The following is an 18,361-nucleotide window of genomic DNA, read 5'->3' as shown; positions in this document are numbered from 1 at the left end:
TGAGGAAGAAGAGGGATATTATTTGAAGTAATCATAGTGGTCATTGTTCCAGTGAAAAGATAATGATTCCCCCTATTTTCCTATATATTTTACTGTTTCAATCAATATATATATACATATATATTTGGGGGAGGGTTGAGAAAAGGTTTCCCTGTGTAGTTTTGGAGCCTGTCCTGGATCTCACTCTGTAGCCCAGGCTGGCCTCGAACTCAGAGACCCACCTGGCTCTGCCTCCAGAATGCTGGGATTAAAGGCGTGCGCCACCACACCCAGGAGAGAAACAGTACTTCTCGCTGTACAGTTTAATTTCTTCTGACACCGAGGGAGAAAATGGCATGAACCGATAGTCCCCATTATTTCAGACAATGAGACATAGACTGCTTAATCCCAGGAGCTCTGTGCTAGTCTAGACAGAACAAGATCCTTCTCTTAAACCTGAATTTACATCTGTATGTTTTAATTTCCAAGTTTTACTTTTTTAAAAGACTTCCTTGTGTATGTATGTGTACGTATGTGTGTGCAGAGGCCACCAGAGGGCATTGGGAGTCCTCTTCTGGCACTCTCTGCTTAATCCCTCTGAGAACTCCCTGAATTTGGGTCCCAGCAGCCAAAACCCACAGCCACATGTAACTTCAGTTTCAGGGGATCTAATACCCTCTTCTGACTTCCGAATGAGCACACATATACACACACAAATAAATAAACAATACATCTTTACAAGTGGGAATCTGGCTCTCTGCTGTAGAGTATTATTTTAACTGGGCAAAGATGTGTTACATTTGTTTATGCTGTACAATAGTACTCAACTGTGTAAAGGTGTATTAATTTTGTTTACTCTGCATTTATTTAACAATGTAAGGATGTGTGTTTAATTATGCAAAGATGTGTTCCATTTGTTTCAACCTGCTTGCCTAAGGCACCTGACTGGCCTAATAAAGAGCTGATCGGCCAATAGCTAAGCAGGAGAAAGGATGGGTAGGGCTGGTGGGCAGAGAGAATAAACAGGAGGAGAAACATAGGCTGCAGAGAAGAGAAAGGAAAAGGAAGAACAAGAGAAAGAGGAGGGAGAACAAGGGACATGCCGGGACAAGAAGCCAGGCGACACCAGCCACCATGGAGAAGCCGCCCTGGAGGAAGACAGACAGAGGAAAGAAGCCAGGCGACACCAGCCACCATGGAGAAGCTGCCCTGGAGGAAGACAGACAGAGGTAAGAAGCCAGGTAACATCAGCCACCATGGAAAAACCGCCACGGAGTAGACAGAGGTAAGAAAGGAAGAAGCCCTGAGGCAAAAAACTAAGCTAGTCTGAGCATTCAAAACTAGTCAGTTTCTGTGACAAGATTTGGGAGCTGGTTGGTGGCCTAAAAGAAAAAAAGCCTGGTACATCTCTCAAGGTGTTTTATGAGACATCCGTCTTTTTTTTTTTTAATTTTGAGCTGACAGCACAGCTAACATGAATTTCATTTCCTTCTTTACAATGTCATAGACAGAAAACTTATTCTTGCCATAGAACTTACTGACATCAGCCTTTTTTCTTTCCTTATGAAATTGAGAATTTCTACCTTTTCACTGAAAGGGAACTCTTGACAGCTTCCTCTTGGTGTTTCAAATTGCCAGGATCATTATTCTTATAATATTCAGGCCTGTTATTAAAGCTAAACACAGCTTTCTTGAACACAAGCACCAACATTCTGTGAGTTCTGATATGTAGATGTGGCTATTGACTAACAAGCAAGTAGCATATACAGTGTGGATACACTGAAACAAAGGGGCCATTCATCTCCAGTGGGACAGAAAAGGAAGGTGGGAGGTTCAACTGCGCCATTCAGAATGATGGGACGCGCTGACCTGGAGCTCCGTGGTAGAACGATCGCACAGAATCACATATAAGGTGTGATACCAAACTGTTTAGTTCGGGAAGTTTCTACTTAATATGCTTACATCAGCCCCACCTTGTTTTGAGGCAGAATCTCTCGTTTATGTCACACTCTGTACTCCAGCTCTGGGTCAGAGGTCCTCCTTGACTCTTACCTCCCATTCTGCCTTAGGAGTGTTGAGATTACAGATGTGTACCACTGCTCCAACATTGTTTTCAAAGGTTTTAGGGTTCAAACTTGGGTCATCAAACCAGCTAGAAGCACATGGTGAGACCCCACCTATTATCCCAGCACTTGAGAAGCAGAAGCAACAGCTCTGTGTTCAAGCGAGTTCTAGGCCAGTCAAGTGCTACATAATGAGAACCTTGTCTCAAAAAGGGTGGGGGTAGGCCGGGCTGGGGAAGCAGACAAGCTGGAAGAGTGCTGGCCTGGCACTCCCAAGGCCTGGTTTTGACTCTCAGCACTGCACCACAGATGGAGATGGCTCTCGCAGAGGATCTGACCTCTGTTCTCAGCACCAACACCAGGCAGCTTATACAGCAACTGCCTGGAAATCCAGCTCCAGGGATCCGAAGGCCTCTTCCAGAGCTGGCGGGCACCTGCATGCACACACTCACACCCACCCACTCACCCACAACTATGATTGAGGAAGATAATCTTCATGGACCTCTGGCCTTCACATTCATCCACAACCAGGAAAAAGTTCAAGATCTCTGGCTACACAGTGAGTTTGAGGACAGCTCAAGCTATTGCTATCTCAAGAGAAAAACTGGTTCAGGTATGAAAACAATTTAATCACACTCAAATGTCCTCTATATGACAGACCTTGGGCAGGAAGTCACGGTGTGAATGCCAGAAGAAGCCTCAGTCTCCTTAGACATAGGACCAATTATGCAAATTACAGCTGTTTCAAGTTGACAAAGACAACTTCAGAATGCTACAAAAATTAGACAGCTAGCCTTGGGATTCCCATTACTTAATGACACACTTCTGAACACCACCAGCAGCTCTGCTGGGAAATGGGCAAGGAAAAGACACAGACCCACGCTGAGGCTTGCCCACTACTGTTGAAACCTGCTAACGCATTTCAATTATGGAGGAAATAAACCCATCATATACCTAAAATATCAATTATTCTTTTGCCTAGGAGTTAAAACTCCCTGACTCCTATCATAGCAACCAATTGTAATTAGAAATTTTTGTAGTAGTCAAAACACTGTGGTCAGTGAAAAAAAGTTATTTCTGCTGGGCAGTGGTGGCGGCGGTGGCTGCGCACGCCTAATCCCAGCACTCGGGAGGCAGAGGCAGGTGGATCTCTGTGAGTTCGAGGCCAGCCTGGGCTACAGAGTGAGTTCCAGGACAGGCTACAAAGCTACACAGAGAAACCCTGTCTCAAAAAACAAAACAAAACAAAACAAAAAGTTATTTCTGGGTCGTCAAGGTGGTTTAGCAGTTAAACGCTATCAGCCATCAAGCCTGACAAGCAGAATTCAATCCCCAGAACCCATATTGTAGAAGAATTGTCTCCCACAAGTTGTCCTAACTTAGACACAGACAAACACAGCATAAAACAAAACAAAACAAACAAACAAAAACTTTATATTCTTACCTTTTTTTTTTTTTCAAGACCAGGCTTCTCTTTGTAGCCTTGGCTATCCTGGAACTTACTATGTAGACCAGGCTGGCCTCAAACTCAAGGGACCTGCCTGCCTCTGCCTCCCAAGTGCTGGGATTAAAGGTGTGCACCCCAAGCCCAGTATTATTTTCTTACATTTTAAAAAGACCCAAAATGCAAGGTGATGGTAGTCGGATCTACGTGAGTTCAAAGACAGCCTGGTGTACACAGAGAAACCCTGTCTTAGAAGAGCACATAGTATTGAAAAGGCAGAGAGGAAAGCAGGTGGAAAGGACAATAAACATCTAGATGCACAGAGGCAATGGTGACTAGGAATATGAAGAAACAACAGTATGGCGGCTGGAAAGGGCGTGCAAGGAGCACTGTGCAGCAAGGCTCAGGGTGAGGAACGCCAAACTTCAGGGTTACTGTCAACAAAGGGCAACCTTGTAATTGGTCCTACCACAGCAACTCTCCCACTTGTGTTTTTAAGACAGGGTCTCACTCCGTAGCCTTGGCTGGCTCGGAACTCTTTATGTAGGCCAGGCTAGACTCAAGCTTACAGAGACCCACCTGCCTCTGCCTCCTGAGTGCTGGAGTTAGAGGCCTAGCCCTGAACTTCTGATCCTATGCCTCTACCTCCCAAGTGTCAGGATTTTGGGATTAGAGCCATGGACTACAAGGCCCTGGTTGTATAGTGCTGGGCATTGAAGCCAGGGCCTTATGCATGTTAGGCAAGTACATTATTAACTGAGCTGCATCCTCAGGCCCTTACCTACGTGTTTAAAGAAAGAAGCTATGCATGGTGCCTTATACCTACAAGGTAACCAACCTGGGCTACATAGTGAAGTCCCACGTTAGCCAAGGCTAGACAGAAAACTCTGTCTCGAATAAATAAGAAAAAGGAGGGGGGGGGAGAGAAAAAGAGAAAGAAAGGAAGGAAAGAAAGAAGGAAGGAAGGAGGGAAGGAATGAAGGAAGGAAGAAAGGAAAGAAAAGAGAAAAGAAAAGAAAGAAAAAAGAGAAAAAAACACTAAAATAAAGAGAAAGGAAGGAACTAAGGTCCCAAGAGTTTCAGTGGCTTGCCCAAAACCACACAGCACACAGAAGAGGGCCTCAAGACCTCTCATTTCTCCTTTCCTAAAAACAAGTTTGCTAAGAAATCCTTAGGGACCCTAAGAACAGGCAGAAAAGCTTACAGGAAGATACAAAGAACCAATGGGCAGCCCCCACCTCTAAGAGCTGAATTACTAAAATTACTTAACACAATGTCATTTCATCGCAGCATACAAATAACTGCCCAAATGAGTATTACAAATTACTTCACCAGTCCAACGTCAGTAAAAAGCTCAGCACGTGTGTGCGCGCGCGCGCGCGCGCACACACACACACACACACACACACACACACCCCTACTACTACTTTCCTCCTAGCCCATTTCTACTAGGCTTAACTTTTAAAAAAACGTATTTTTTATTTATGTGCATGTTGTTTGTGGGGGGGGGGGCAGGTGTGTGCAGGTGTCCAAGGTGGTCAGGTAAATGGCAGACCTGATGTATGGAGAGGCCTGCTCTCTGAACATCAATGGTAGGTTCTCACTGCATTATTGAATGGCAAGCAAGGTCAGGCTCTGGGCCTCTGTTACGAGGCCACCAACCATACTGTTGAGGCTCTGTGTTCATTATCTAACCATCTAAGCATCTCCCATTACACCTGTGACTAAACTTTAGTGTGGGAAGGAAGCACTCTACCCCGCCCACTCCCAATTCACAAAACTCATGCCCTTCTCAAATATAAAAATCTATTCTCAGAGCCCCCAATACTTACTCCTGTATCAAGTCAAAAGTCTAAAGTCCTGTCTGTCTCACATGGCTCAGTGGGTAAAGTGCCTCCTGCCAAGACTGACTGTCAAATCTGAGTTTGATCCTCGGCCCACATAGTGGAAGTGAACAGACTTTCTCAAATTATCCTCTGACCTCCACAAAGGCCATCACTGCATTCACGCTCACCCCGGGCCCCCTTCCAAAAATGTAATAATAATAATAATAATAATAATAATAATAATAATAATAATAATAAAGTCTAAGATCTGGAGACAGCTTAGTAGCTAAACACATCCTGCTCTTCCAAAGGACCCAAGTCTAATTCCTAACACCCATATCAGGTACTCCATAACGTTTCTTCCACAGGATCTGACACGCTGTTCTGGCCTCTGTGAGTACCTGCATACACATGCACACATCAACACTGCATATATAACATAAATAAAACTCCTATATATTAAAAAAAACATCTTAGCCTAGCAGTGATGTTGCACACCTTTAATCCCAGCACTCAGGAGGCAGAGGCAGGTAGATCTCTGTGAGTTGGAGGCCAACCAAGTCTACAGAGTTCCAGGATAGCAAGGGCTACCCATAGAAACCCTGTCTAGAAACACAAAATAATAACAATAATAATAACAAATAATAATAAAAATAAATACATCTGAAACCCCAAAGCTTACCTAAGTATCACCAAGCTGGGAATGCAGTTCAGTGGTCCAGTACCTGCCATGCATGAGGCTGACGACTGAATGAATAGATGTCATCTAATCAAAGCCTACTCAGGATATGACTCATCCTGACGCAAAATGTTCTACAGATGGGAACCTGCGGCAGGCAGTGTGCAGCTACCAACCAGGACTTACTGTTACCTATAAAGGCAGGCTTCCACAGAGCATGTGGTCCCTCTGGAGCCCAAGAGCACCACGAGGCTTGCAGTCCTTCTAAACTCGAGGCTTGTTGATGGGACAGATAGCCTCATAATTTCCAGAGTGCTTTTGGGGTGAAAGGTACCTTATCATCCTTGTCTTTGTCAAAGGCAGCCTGAGATCCAATGCCCAGTACAAAACAAAACAAAAAGGAGGGGCTGGAGAGACGGCTCAGCGGTTAAGAGCACTGACTGCTCTTCCAGAGGACCTGAGTTCAATTCCCAGCACCCACATGGTGGCTCACAGCCATCTGTAATGAGACCTGGCACCTTCCTCTGTATACATAATAAATAAATAAATCTTAAAAAAAAAAAAAAAAAGAAAGGTCTGGCTGGCCACACCCTGTACTCTCCCAAACACAGCCAAGCTTTCACACTCCTTTCCATATGCACAGGTTGAGTACAGGACTACTGGAGAAGTACTCTCTAAGAATATGGGTTATCAATTGCTTTCTTGTCAGCCCTCACCAAAATCATCTGGACAGGTTGCATCTGTGAACACATATGCTTACTACTGTGAACTTGAAAAACTCCAGTTTCTATGCATTGGACAGGTGCACAGCCGCTTCACATCTAGGTATCTGTTGAAGCAACATCCCGCTCTTGCTTCCTTCCAATTTGTTCTTAGTGTGTCTGAGCTGCTCCAGCCAATACCTCTGCCTGAGCTTATGAAGGACAATTGCTCACACTCTGGAAGCTAAGTCTCCTTCACAGTGCCTATGTCCATAAGAAGAAGTGGCAACTTCTAAGGTCCGGTTTGGACGAGGCGTGGGAAAGAGGTAGCCCAGGCTGGCCTTGAACTGACAAGGTAACAGAGGGAAGGAAGCCTTGCTCCAGCTGCTGAGATTCCAGTTGTATGCCACCACACCGGGTTCTTCGTCCTAACATTATCATGTTGCCAAAGTTTCAAATACACTTTTTTTTTCCCAGAGCTGAGGACCGAACCCAGGGCTAGGCAAGAGCTCTACCACTGAACTAAATCCCCAACCCCTCAAATATACTTCTTGAGGAACACAAACATTCTGGATTTTCAACATGTCAAGACAGGGTTTCTCTGTGTAGCCCTGGCTGTCCTGGAACTGGCTCTATAGACCAGGCTGGCCTCGAACTCTCAGAAATCTGCCTGCCTCTGCTGGGATTAAAGGTGTGTGCCACCACCACCTGGCATGCCTTTTCTAAAGGACTTTTTAATCCTTCCCTATAACTAACTCATTCCAGGAATCCCTTTAGACAACTTACCAAATCATTAAGGGATTAGCACACAAAAACGTCTTAAGGACTCAAGTTATTAGCATTCCTGAGAGGGATTTACCACTTAATCTCTGTGTCTTCGGTTATTGATAAAGCAGGACTGATAACAGAAACCATTCACTTTAAAGGAGTGTGCAAGGCTCAAGTGAGAATTTTTAGGAATCCTTTTTTTCTTTTTTCTTTTTTCAAGCCCCTTCTCCCTGAAGAGGCTGAAATGGCCACACACCTGTGAGCATCACTAGTGACATGGACCAGCGGTAGCAGCCCGAACCTTCTGAGATGAGGTGAGGGCTAGCACCTGGCCCCCAGCCATCGGCAGAGGATTCATGCTTACCCCTGGGTGTTTACACCTAATCACAAGTCCAGGACAAAAGAGCAAACAAGGTGGGGGTGTGCCTTTAGAAAATGAGGTTGCTCCTCCACAGGATGAGCCCCCAAGCAAAACCTTTTGGATGGCAAGAAATTCACTCAGTCCTCGTTAATGGGGGATTTCCTTGGGGCATTAGAAAGCGATGTTTCAGTTCTGAGGTCCACAGGGATTCAAAGACCCAACATTCTCTTCCCACCATGAAAGGGGCTTAATGCAAGGGAAAGATGGCTCTTTGGGTTCCAGAATCTAAGGAATCCTTGGAGACCCAGCTCCAGCCTATCCTTTAAGTCCCAGAGCTAATCTTATAGGAATCCTTTATAAACTGGAAATGGCCAGGGCCAACTCCATGGAAGGTGTCTTCAAACCTCGGCTGTAAGCCGCCTCACCCTAGTCCATTCTCCTGGGACCACGGACATCATCCTTCTGTGCAGGAGGGAGAAAGAAGACTACCCACCCTGAAGCCCCACTGATTTCTTGTCTTTTCTCAGCTATACGTTACTCATGTACCTTCAAGAGTCTGTCTACCTGGTCAAGGTACAGGGGAAGATTTTACCATACACGGCCAGATAAATGTTTCAAAGACATTAACTATTCACTTATATTCAGTACAATTAAAGTTTCAAATTCTGGAAACAGTTCCTAAATTTCTTCTCAGGGGTATTTACTACTCTGGGGCCAGGGTAAAGCTGTAGTTCAGACTTGCCAACCGTGTACAAAGCCTTAGGTCCCGTCCTCAGCAACAGACACACATACGGAGGGAGTGGGGATAGTACAATAGTCACATTTCAAAGAAAAAATCTTGGGCTTTAGAAGTGGCTCAGAGGTTAAGAGCACTGGCTGCTCTCCCAGAGGTCCTGAGTTCAATTCCCAGCAACCACATGGCAGCTAACAACCATCTGTAATGAGATCTGGCGCCCTCTTCTGGCCTGCAAGCATATATGTAGGCAGAACACTGTATACATAATAAATCTTTAAAAAAATTTTTTCAGATCTTTTAAAAAATCCACACTAGCGGGGAGGTGGTATTGCACCCCTTTAATCCCAACACTTGGGAGGGAGAGTCAGGTGGATCTCTGTGAGTTTGAGGCCAGCCTGATCTACAGAGTGAGTCCCAGGACAGCCAGGGCTACACAGAGAAACCCTGTCTCAAAAAAATAAAAATAAAAAATAAAAAATCCATACTAGCCATGGGTACTTACAGTGGAGATGTTACATACATAGCTAATAAGGTAGCTTTCAATAGCTGTGTCAGAATGACCACTATCAAATATAATGACAGCTGAGAGTGGTGAGGGCAGACGGACAGGTCTCTGTGAGTTTGAGGACAGCCTGGTCTACAGAGTGAGTTTCAAGCTAGCCAGGGCTACACAGGGAGACCCCGTCTAAAACAAATGAACCAAATCAACCAACCAAACACAAACCCAGATGTCATGTAAGACAAAAGGCACCAGCCCCCCAAAGCACTGACCTCTGGAGTTGCGGAGCATCTGTACGCCATGAAGACGCTTGCTGCACCCACCCCCCATGAGAAGCACCGTTAGGTGTGAAGTCCAGAAGGTCTGCCCCAGCCACGCTGTTAGCCAGCGCAGGCAAGCGGAAAGCAGCTCCGCTCTGCCCTTGCACAAAGCTGACACATCTGTGTTTTGGCCACAATAAAAAAAAAAAAAAAGCAAAAGGGGAAATGAAAACCCAGTATGAAAATAAGCCACAGGGGGAAACTTTCCCCAAAATAAAGCACTGCCATTAAAAATATTAAATATGTGTGTATAAGCTCCACCATACAACTGAATGTTGATTTCAAAAAATATGCATGTTTTCAGAGTTGATTATTTTAAAATAATACATGTTTCAAATTTTAAAAATTTCAAATACCTCATCCTGATACTCTAGGAAAAAACAAATCAAAAGTCAAAACTCCTCTTCAAAGGCAGCTCTAATAGAAACTTTCACATGGATTTTCTAGGCACGTCTCAGTATATGCATCCTGCCTAGATCTGCTGAATTACAATTAATTTCATTGAGTCATTAAAATGTTTTAAATATGGTTGGCTTATTTTATATTTATTTAATTTACTATTACTCTAAAAGATTTATTTATTATGTATACAGTGTTCTGCCTGCAAGTGCACCTGCCATAAGAGGACACCAGAGCCGGCGGTGGAGGCTCACACCTTTAATCCCAGCACTCAAGAGGCAGAGGCAGGCGGATCTTGTGAGTTCAAGGCCAGCCTGGGCTACAGAGCGAGTCCTAGGACAGGTTCTAAAGCTACACAGAGATACCCTGTCTCCATAAATAAATAAATAAATAAATAAATAAATAAATAAATAAATAAAAAAAAAAAAACAAAAACAAAAAGAGGGTACCAGATCTCATTACGGATGGTTGTGAGCCACCATGCGCTTGCTTGGAACTGAACTCAGGACCTCTGGAAAAACAGCCAGTGTCTTAACTGCTGAGCCACTGGGCCATCTCTGCAGTCCTACTGGGTTGTTTTTTTGTTTTTGTTTTTTTCCCAGCCTTAACTATGTAGCTCTGCTTGGGCTGGAACTCACTGTGTAGATCAAGCTGGTCTCAGACTTAAAGATCTGCCTTTCTGTCACCTAAGTGCTGAGATTAAAGATGTGCCACCACGCCCTGCTATGGCATATCTTATAATTAAACCGGCTGCTATCATTCTTCAGAGTTTAACTCAACATGGTTCTTCATGGTATTATTTATAAGCATGGAAATTACTTTCATGCCCAGAATAAACTGAAAACGCCAAGTGATTTTATTCAAAATACTTTATAGCATAAAGCCAGTTGGAAGCATGTTCAGTGGGTCTAGCATGCAGCTGAAGGGAGTCTTTGCAGAGCTTGCCAGAGGCCTTGGGTTCAATTCCCAGCACTGACAGAAGAGGGGAGGTAGGAGTTAAGAGGCTACTGTGGGCTCCATGGAGACTTTCTCAAAGTGCCAACAGGAGGCGCTGGAGAGATCACTCAGTGGTTAAGAACATCAGCTACTCTTCCAGAGGACCCGGGTTAGATTCCCAGCACCCACATGGTGCTTCACAGCCATCAGTAACTCCAGTTCCAGGGGATCTGATGCCCTCGTCTGACCTCCTCAGGCACCAGGCACTTACATGGTGCACAGACATACATGCAGGCAAAAACATCCATACTCATAAAATAAAGGTAATAATTAAAGCACAAGAGACAAGGAAAATGCACGTGTTTCTGAGGGAGCACGGGAGCAGTTGGTTTCCAACGTTCCTTAGTGCCCACTGTACAGCAGTTGTGCAGTAACAAGGACACGAGGTAGAGGAAGAAATGCATGGCTATTAACAGAAGCCCACGGTCCCTAAGTGAGGCCAGAGCTGGTAAACAGCATGTGTGTGACCTAAGCTTCCATAGAAAGAACGAGACTAGCCAGGCAGTGGTGGCGCACGCCTTTAATCCCAGCACTCGGGAGGCCGAGCCAGGCGGATCTCTGTGAGTTCGAGGACAGCCTGGGCTACAGAGCGAGATCCAAGACAGGAACCAAAACTACACGGAGAAACCCTGTCTTGAAAAAGAAAAAAAGAAAGAAAAAAAAAAAAAAGAGCGAGGCTAGCATTAGACAAAAGACTTAGAACATTAATCCTTGTCTGTGTTGAAGTCTTAACATGAACACAGCAGTCACATGTAACTTCTTGCCCTCATTAGCAAAGGGTCTTGTGCTGAGAACTCTCTGGAGTTTATGCTTATCCTAAGGAAGTCCAAAGAGTAAGACACTTCAACAGATGTAGAAATAAATGACCTATCAACAAGGATAACATTTTGATGGGAAGAATACAAAGTAATACATAAGGAAGGAAAACTGCTCCCAACTTACTTTAAGCTAGCCTGGTAGGCTCTCAGAGCAAAGCAAGAATACCTGTAAGGGTTTAGGGTGTTTTTTTTTTTCAACTGTTGCTGCTGCTGTTGTGTTAGAAGCAAGGCCTCAATACGATGCCCATGCTACTTTCAAATGGTCCTCCTACCTCAGCATCCTAAGTAGGCAGAAATAGAGGTATGCGTGGAGTGTTTCTCACAATCATCTCCTGACTCTGCAGCTGCAGGCAAATACAACAGCAACAAAAACGTTTCCAAACACACACACACACACAAATATCTTTCAGGTATTGACTACAAACAGGACAGAAAATACTATCTGTCCTTAACCAAAACTCAGCCTAGGGCTGGAGAGATGGTTCATCAGTTGAGAGCACTGGCTGCTCAGCAGACGACCTGACACTCACATGGCAAACAACAATCCCAGTTCCAGGGCATCCAGTGCCGGCTTCTGACCTCTGTGGGCACTGCATGCACATGGTGCGTGTGTGTGCAGGCAAAACACCCATATGCATAAAATATAAATAAAAATATCTTAATTAAGAAAAACTAACCCAGCTTGGTCAAAGTCACGGGTACAGCTCTAAAGGCTGTAGCTCACAAGCAGCGAGACAAGCTGAGGAAGTACAGAATTGGGTTTCAACCATTCTCTATGGCTCAGGGTCCTCATCTGTAAGATGTGGGGAGGAAAACTTACATCCAGGCTCTGCAGTTACATGAAAACTGTGGGAGTAATATATAGCACGGTAACCTTATCTAACATACTCTGTTCCCCCAAATCAGGACTAGTACAAAAGAACTATCTTCCAGAAAAAGAGACATTAAAAAACCAAGAACATTCTTAAACTTTAATGTTAAATAAAATCACCCAGAGTTTGTTGAAAGTGCAAATTTGGAGCTGGGGTGTGGTGGCTCATGTCCGTAATTACACTGGAGAAGTCTCTGGGGAAAGAGACAGGAAGATGTCTAGTCAACCAAGGCCAGCCCTAGCTCTGGGGCCAAGACACCGCCTCAGAAGACCAAAGCCTGGTGGAAGAAGTAGGGTCAGAAGCTCAAGCTGGGCCCCAGGACAGTCTAGGCTACATAAAACCCCTCCACAAAACACAACAAAAAGTTATAGCCAAGGTCTGGGGTGGAACTCAGGGGTAGGGTGCATACCTACCACGTACAAAGGCCGGGGTTCAATGTTCAGCACCACAAAAAAGTGAATTGGGGGGCTGGAGAGATGGCTCAGTGATTAAGAGCACTGACTTTTTGACCCAGGTTCAATTCCCAGCACTTACATGGCAGCTAACAGCTGTCTGTAACTCCAAATTCTGACACCCTCACATAGACACACATGCAGGCAAAACACCAGTGGACATAAAATAAATAATTTTTTTTTTTAAAGTGAACTGAGACCAGGCAGTGGTAGTGTGCAGCTTTAATCCCAGCACTGTGGAGGCAGAGACAGATAGATCTGTGAGTTCGAGGCCAACCTGATCTACAGAGTAAGATCCAGGACAGGCTCCAAAACTACAAACTCTTGTCTTGTCTTGAAAAACAAAAAAAAAAAAAAAAAAACCAAACAAACAAAAAAAAAGTGGATTGGGGGAGAATACTGATTCTGGGAACCCACTTCTCCAAGGTTCCATAGGTCTAAAATAGAATGAGGGTGTTCTCTGACCCAAACACCAAGGATTAGTAAACAGAATTAAAACCGTCCTACAGGAAGCTGCTGGACATTAGTCTTCTGAGAAAGAAAAGGCCTAGAGAGGTGCACAGATATGTCCACAAGTTCATTCAACCATCAGTCACAGAGTTCCTATTATACCATTTTGAAGAACTATCAACAAAAGCAGAATTTTTCCCTGAGACAGGGTTTCTCTGTGTAGCCCCAGGTGTCCTGGAACTCACTTGGTAGCCCAGGCTGGCCTTGAACTCCCAGAGATCCACCTGCCTCTGCCTCTCGAGTACTGGGATTAATGGCTTGCGCCACCACCATCCAAGCAGAAAAAAAACCTTAAAATTAAGGCAATCCCTACAGTGGTAAATGCTGTGAATAAAATAAAAAAGAATAGAGAAGTGGGGAAATTTCTTTGAAAAGCCAACATCTGAACTGCAACCTGAATGACAGAAATGAACTGGCCAGAGCAGACTGGGAGAAGATTGAAGCCATGGGGTCCAGGAAGAACAAAGATCTTAAGACAGCACAAATACTGGCATCCGAGAGACACAACGAAAACGAACGGAAAGCAGGGATACACTCATGTGGTCAGATCCTGAGTACAGGACTAAGGAGAACAGAGACACACAAGTATGGTCAGAGAGGAAGGCAAAGGCCAGCAAGCAGGAAGTGCCTAGCAAGCCTGATAGCAGGCTGGCCTCCAGCTCAAGACATCCACCTGCCTCTGCCTCCCAAAGAGTGCTGCGTTAAAGGTGTATGCCACCACACCAGGCTAGGGGTTTACTCTGAATGGGAGACTTCCAAGAGTGTGTGTGAGTGTGTGAGTGAGTGAGTGTGTGAGTGTGTGTGTGAGAGAGAAAGAGAGAGAGAGAATATCTAATTTGCATTTTAAGGGATCTCTTAGGTTGTGATGGAAGAATGCACAATAAGCAGCCAAAGTTGGAGAGAGGCCAGTAAGTGACTTCAGTTGAGCACGTAAGAGATGGTGATAGTCTAGAAGGATGGTAGCACCGGCGATGGGGAAAGAATGCATACTGACTGCTATAATTCTTTTAAGTACAGGGGCTGGAGAGATGGCTCATTAGGGGCACTTGCCACTTGTCCGAAGGACCCGTTTGGTGCCTAGTCCTCTTGTCTGGCATTAGCTCATAAGCAAACTCACAACCTCTCCAGCAGTATGGAGTCCAGTACCGTCTTCCTGGGGCACACAAACGCACACACACTCAAGGGCACATTTCACAAATGTCAAAATTTTGTGAAAAAAGACTTGTAAAAATTAAAGAGTGGCCCTGGGTTCGATCCTCAGCTCCAAAAAAAAAGAAAAAGAAAAAGAAACAAAGGAAAAATCAAAGAGAAAAGAACCAAGTCAGAGGGTACCACGCATCTGGGAGTAGTTACTCAGGAGATGATGAGTGACTATAGAGATTTATAGGTCTTCGGAAAGCTTATGAGACATCAGCCCAAGCTGGTATTAGCAGATTTAGGATACTTCATGAAGTTAGCCTTTGAAGCTGGGGTGAAGAGGGCATTCTCCTTCAGTGTCAGTGGTTAAAAATCAAACAACAACAAAAATGCTGTACCAAATAAATGGCACATACCCCAATGCTAATAAAGCACATTAAGTGCCCTAAGTAAAGTAAGTCCCTCCAGGGCCTCATAGCTGGGGTGATAACTGCTACTCTTCATTTGGAGCATGGTGTAACTAAGGAGTATACCTAAATTTACCTGACCGGAACCACTAAATAAGACTTTTCTCAAATTCCACACTGCACTTGCAGCCTTGCGAATTTAACACTCTAAGCCTCACATGTCATACAATGTCTATTGATTTCTTAAATCTCACAATATCACCAAAGAGGCACGGGAGGAAAACTTTCAAAATTAGGGCATTAACAGCTATTGTTGCTGGGTGGTGGCAGCAGATCTTTAAAAAAAAAATACACACTAGCCAGGTGGTGGCAGTGTAACCCTTTAATCCCAGCACTCAGGAGGCAGATCTCTGTGAGTTCAAGGCCAACCTGGTCTACAGAGCGAGTTCCAGGACAGCCAGGGGCTACACAGAGAAACCTTGTAGAAAGAAAGAAAGAAAAGAAAGGAGGGGGTGGGGAGTGGGGGAGCCATTAAGCATTTGAAGCCCACAGCAAAAAAATCGAATGCATGGGAGAAACAGCTCCAGAGTTAGAGCATTAGCTGCTCTTACAGAGGACCTGGGTCCAGTTCCCAACACCCACACGGTAGCTCATAACTGCCTGTAACTCCAATCCTAGGAATTCAACGCCTCTTGGGACACCCAGGAATGCAGAAGGTGCACAGACATACACACAGGCAAAATACCCATACAGTTAATTAAGTAAAAATAAATAAAATTCATTTTTAAAAGAGCAAATGCAAGCTGTCCTCTGATAGCCACATACAGACTGTGGCATGCACATGTTCACAACCCTAAATACATAAATGCTCTAAAAATTTAAAAAATTAAACCTTTTAAATGATCACTGGAAGAAAAAAAAATGCAGCCAGGCAATGATGGCGCACACCTTTAATCCCAGCACTTGAGAGACAGAGGCAGGTGGATCTCTGTGAGTTCAAGGCCACCCTGATCTACAGAGTGAGTTCCAGAACAGCCAGGGCTACACAGTGAAACCCTGTCTCGAGAAAAAAAAAAAAAAAATGCAGTATGATATAATGCAAAATATCCGGAAGGATATAAACTAACAACATCTGGCAAGTTGAGTGGCAGGATTATTATTCTTTCCTCCTCATGTACTTCTATCAATATTTTCTCCAATATCAAAAGAACATTTTGTACAAACAAAAACATTGTTTTAGGACAGTAAAAAGGGTGGTTTTTTTTTATTTTTTTTATTTTTTATTCAAGCTAAAGGGGAAGTGCAAAAAAAAAAAAAATCTTCCCTTTATCTATCTATATCAACAGGATTTCAAGTATGGTAAAAGGAAAGGGGAAAAAATCCATGACCTAACATTTGCTAACAGGTCAGCTACTGCCCAAGGGCACACCCTTCAAAGAAGGAATCTAAATCCCTAAGAATTCTCCCCATATTGGATGGAAAGCAATCAATCTCACATTTTCTGTTGTTCTTTCCTGCTGCTTACCACAGACACACTTCAATTAAGGATCTTGGAGAGAAGATGTCCCCTTTTAAACTCCGCTGGGGCACCCGAGTTCGGTTTCTGGTCTGAGTACGGAGGGCAGAGGGTGGGCTACTACACTAAAGGAATCTGCGTGAGCAGTGTGAGTCACCTGAAGCAGGAGCACGCAGCTGCTTCCCCCAACCTCCACATCAGACACAGGGCAGCGAGAATGCCTCCTAAGCGTCTCCAGACTAAACACTCGGGAAATTGTAGGCTTTTCCAAATTCTTGTACGAATTTCTGCTAGCAGTTTCTGACAAGACAGCACACACACACACACAAAAAAAAAAAAAACCGGGAGGGTCTCTTCTACAAATGCAGGTATAAATGCTTCCTGGAGCTCATCCGCCGCTCCAGATGCAAACCCGAGGCATTCCATTAAGGCCACATTCTCCGCCTTTCCAACTGGGGCAACTAAAAACATCCTGCCGCCTCTCTACGGTTAGCAAGTATTATCTTGGCCCAAATCCTAACGTTTAAACAGCCACTTCGGAAAACTTCGGCTTTAAGCAGCGACACGGATCTCAAACCATCGCCAGGCTATCGCCCTGCATTCCTTCCAGTAACGGGGCTGCTACCTGCTCGTTTTCAGCCCCAGCTCCCCATACAGAACCAACGGAGCAGGGGAATCTTTTAAATCCGCAACACAATGGAGGCTAAAAAAAAAAAGAGAGAGAGCGAGCGAGCGAGCGAGCTCTGGCTTTCAGGATGGCAGCTATCACACATCGCAACAAAGGGCCGCGTCCGGGTGACTTCATCGGACCCACCAGGCAAACGCCACCGCCCGGCTTTCGGGGCGACTGTCCCCCCCCATCCCCTGCACGCCCACGCTGCCTAAGCAGGCCCTCAAAGTGACAGCACCGGGACTGCGGCTGCCCGTCCAGCCCGGCTGCAGGCTGCCCAGCCGGCGGCCGCGGGCTCCCTGGGTGCAGCGCCCGGCCGGAGCTGCCCTGTCTGCCGCAGCGGTCCCCGGGAGCGCGCGGGCACAGAAGTGGCGACGCGACGAAGAGGGTCGCCGAGGAGGGCGGTGGGCCAGAGGCGGGGGACACTCACCCGCCCAAACAAGCGGCGGGCGGGGAGGGTGGCAGCCGGGAGCGTTCCGGACGCCGCTGTCGCTGCCGCTGCTGCTGGCCGCCGGCCTCCTCCCCCTCTGTTTGGATTCCACAGACCACGTCACTCTTAGCCACGAGACCCGGATCTGCCGGCTCCCGAGGGCGGCGCAACAGATGGCAGCGCCCCGAGCCGCCCTGACCCCGCCCACGGCGCATGCGCCGGACGCCGGCGTCGGAGGGGGGCGGCTCCCGTCGCTGGGGCGATGACGTGCGTGGGCGCGCCGAGCGCGGAGAAGGAGGAGGAGGAAGTAGTTCCGGCCGGCTGGGAAGGCCGGGTGCCGGGGCCGTGGCGTTGTCCCACGTCGTCGTTTCCGTGTCGTCCGACCTGGGTATCCGTTGGCCGAGGGAATGGATGGCTTCTGGCCAGCCGCCCTGTGTAGTCCTGCTTAGGTGGAGGTGCGTGTGAATGGATGTCGGCGGAGAGACCCGGTCTACCTGCAGAGCTGGTGGCCCCTCGTGGAAATCGGAACCCGAAGATGACCGAAGCACGTCAGCCGTAGTGGTTGGAGTGATCCTGATGACGTTCCCAAACGGTTTTGGACCGGAAAAGCAGACCTAAATGAAGTCCAACGTGAACCTTAAAAGAGATGTGTCAAAAGCCAGGGGTGGCAGGCTGGTCTGCAGAGCGAGTTCCAGGACGACCGGGGATACACAGAGAAACCCTGGGGGGCGGTGGGAGTTGGGGGTGAATTCGAGGCCAGCCGTTACGATATAGAATC

The 18,361-nt window shown here is 45.9% G+C and overlaps 1 protein-coding gene across 1 annotated transcript in view; it reads right to left on the bottom strand.

Moving 5' to 3' along the window:
- Nucleotides 1-17,701, bottom strand: part of Smim14 (small integral membrane protein 14) — a 47,879-nt gene extending 30,178 nt beyond the window's left edge. Inside the window, exon 1 of the mRNA XM_036201275.1 lies at nt 17,584-17,701. The gene's annotated coding sequence lies outside the window, so the exon portion shown is untranslated. The remainder of the gene's footprint in view (nt 1-17,583) is intronic.
- Nucleotides 17,702-18,361: the final 660 nt, after the last annotated feature.

The sequence above is a fragment of the Onychomys torridus genome, chromosome 10, assembly GCF_903995425.1.
Source record: "Onychomys torridus chromosome 10, mOncTor1.1, whole genome shotgun sequence".
Taxonomy (NCBI): Eukaryota; Metazoa; Chordata; class Mammalia; order Rodentia; family Cricetidae; genus Onychomys; species Onychomys torridus.
Note: the sequence above shows the minus strand (reverse complement) of the source record. Positions and strands in the feature narration are given on the sequence as shown.